Raw genomic sequence first — 2,907 nt, 5'->3', positions numbered from 1 at the left:
CATAGTTGCCTAGTTTCTCTTAGAATGAACCACTAACATAGATGAGTAGTATTTCCATGGAGGAGTCTCATTACTTTCAAGTTTATAAGCAACATTTTTCAATCTATGCTCAGGTGCAGAGCATATACTTGAATGGATTCCATGACCTGCTACATTTTTTTCTCACTGTTACTCTGTCATGGGTAGAGGTGGACATGCCTTATAGGTAAAGGAAAGATTTAAGGCATTTATCAAGATGAAAATACTAAATTTTAAAGAAAGGAATTTATGAAACATGAGATGGTTTAGGAATACTAATGCCATATCATCCAGAAGAATTAACAATGATTGGTCAAGACAGTCAAGTCGTCCCATAAGTGGAATTTAAGAAACAAACGAGCATAGGGGGAAAAGAGAGAGAAGGGGACAAACCAAAAAACAGACTCTTAACTATAGAGAACAAATGGATGGTTACCAGAGGGGAGGGGGTGGAGGGATTGGGTAGATGATGGGGATCAAGGAAGGCACTTGTGTTGATCACCTGGTATTGTGTGGAGGTGTTGAATCACTGTACTATTACCTGAAATTAATATTGCACTGTATGTTAATTAGCTGGAATTTCAGTAAAAACATAAATACTTAAAAAAAAAAGGGGGATGGTCAACTCAGCAGTCAGATGACCTGACCTCAGACCTAGTTTTTGCCACACACTGTGTACTTCACATCCATGATGTAATCTTACCTCACCTAAGTGTCCCCATGGGAGAATGGAGTAATAATATGATTTAACTCATCAGTAATTTGACACACCTTTCAGATGATTCTGAGCATGTCAAGGATTGGACAGCAGACTCTGTAGGATAGATTGGATAACTTCATTCTTGTCTTTCTGTTTGTTTGAAGGCAAGCAATACTTCTGACAAAGCTGGTGATCCAAAAAAAAGGGGGGGAGGCATAGAGGGAAAATGGGAAGAAGAGTGAGAAATGATGAAAGAGGGAAAAATTAGCAGAGGGAAAGTTGGAACATTCACATGGATCCTCAATAGTTGGTTTTTTTGTTTTGTTTTGTTTCGTTTTTTTTCTTTCATTTTTCTAAAAGCACTGGCTCTCAAAGTTGGGTGTATATCAAATTCATCTGGAGGGCTTGCCAAAAATAGATCGCTGGTCCTCAACTCAGTTTATTAGCAGTATATCTGGAATGATACCAGAATTTGTACTTCTAACAATTCCCAGGTGATATTGTTGTGGCTCATCCAAGGACTGTTCCTTTTCTTTTCTTTTTTTTAAATTTTCACTCCATCTTTTCCATCAGATTCACCAACAATATGGAACCCAGAAACCAAACAGTATTTTCAGAATTCTTTCTCTTAGGATTGACATATGATCCAGAACTGCAGCCCCTACTCTTCAGCCTACTCCTGTCCACATACCTGGTTACTGTCCTGGGAAACCTGCTCAACATCCTGGCTGTCATCTCTGACTCCCACCTCCACTCCCCTATGTACTTCTTCCTTTCCAACCTGTCCTTTACTGACATCTGTTTAAGCACAACCACCATCCCAAAGATGCTGGTGAACATCCAAGCACAGAATCAGAGCATCAGTTATACAGGCTGCCTCACCCAGGTCTGCTTTGTCTTGACTTTTGTTGGCTTGGAAAATTTTCTCCTTGCAGCCATGGCCTATGACCGCTATGTGGCCATCTGCCATCCCCTGAGGTACCCTGTTATTATGAACCCCCAATTCTGTGGCCTGCTGATGAGTGCTCTCACTGCTCATTAGCATTGTCAGTGCCCTGCTCCATAGTCTGATGGTGCTATGGTTATCCTTTATTTTTTTAAAAAATGATTTTAGGGCGCCTGGGTGGCTCAGTTGGTTAAGCGACTGCCTTCGGCTCAGGTCATGATCCTGGAGTCCCGGGATCGAGTCCCACATCGGGCTCCCTGCTCAGCAGGGAGTCTGCTTCTCCCTCTGACCCTCTTCCCTCTCGGGCTCTCTCTCATTCTCTCTCTCTCAAATAAATAAATAAAATCTTAAAAAAATAAAATAAAAAATGACTTTATTTATTTGACAGAGACAAAGCAAGAGAGGGAAAACAAGCAGGGGGAGTGGGAGAGGGAGAACCAGACTTCCCGCCAAGCAGGGAGCCCAATGTGGGGCTTGATGTGGGGCTCGATCCCAGGACCCTAGGATCATGACCCGAGCCAAAGGCAGACGCTTAACGACTGAGCCACCCAGGCACCCCTATGGCTATCCTTCTGTAAGGACTTGGACATCCCCCACTTCTTCTGTGAACTTGGTCAGATCATCAAGCTTATCTGCTCTGATACTCTCATCAATAATATCCTGGTGTATTTTTTGGCTAGCTTACTTGGGGGTGTTCCTCTTTCTGGAATCATTTTCTCTTACACTCAAATTTTCTCCTCTGTTTTGAGAATGCCAGCAGATGGTGGAAAGTATAAAGCTTTCTCTACTTGTGGGTCTCATCTGTCAGTTGTGTCCTTGTTCTATGGGACAGCTGTTGGTGTGTACATTAGTTCTGCAGTTAGTGACTCTTCCAGGAGGAATACCGTGGCTTCAGTGATGTACATCATGATTCCTCAAATGATGAACCCCTTTATCTACAGTCTGAGGAATAGTGACATGCAGGGTGCCTTGAAGAAATTTGTCAATAGGATACCTTCTTTTCTGTGATTGTGCCATGTACCTTGGGCTGGGTTGTAAAAAATAAATCAAAGTTATACAAATCACAGGAGAACCAGAATGCTTACTATTTCTGTCACCAAATGCTTCTAACATGACTAGATAACATAACAGCCAAGTATATTTAAACTTAGGGTTGAAACCTTTTATTTTCATTCAGCTTTTTTATGTTTGGCAAGTTATTTCAATTCTTACTTCAATGTTTTACTCAGTTCCATAGAGGTAG

General features: G+C 41.6%; 1 pseudogene; it reads left to right on the top strand.

Moving 5' to 3' along the window:
• Positions 1-1,304: 1,304 nt before the first annotated feature.
• Positions 1,305-2,672, top strand: LOC112818801 (olfactory receptor 7G2-like; annotated as a pseudogene).
• The last annotated feature ends 235 nt before the right edge of the window (positions 2,673-2,907 follow it).

The sequence above is a fragment of the Callorhinus ursinus genome, unplaced genomic scaffold (genome assembly GCF_003265705.2).
Source record: "Callorhinus ursinus isolate GAN/ISIS: 27379988/994484 unplaced genomic scaffold, GSC_fseal_2.0 scaffold3787, whole genome shotgun sequence".
NCBI classification, from domain to species: Eukaryota; Metazoa; Chordata; class Mammalia; order Carnivora; family Otariidae; genus Callorhinus; species Callorhinus ursinus.
This window is presented reverse-complemented; position numbering and strand designations above follow the sequence as displayed.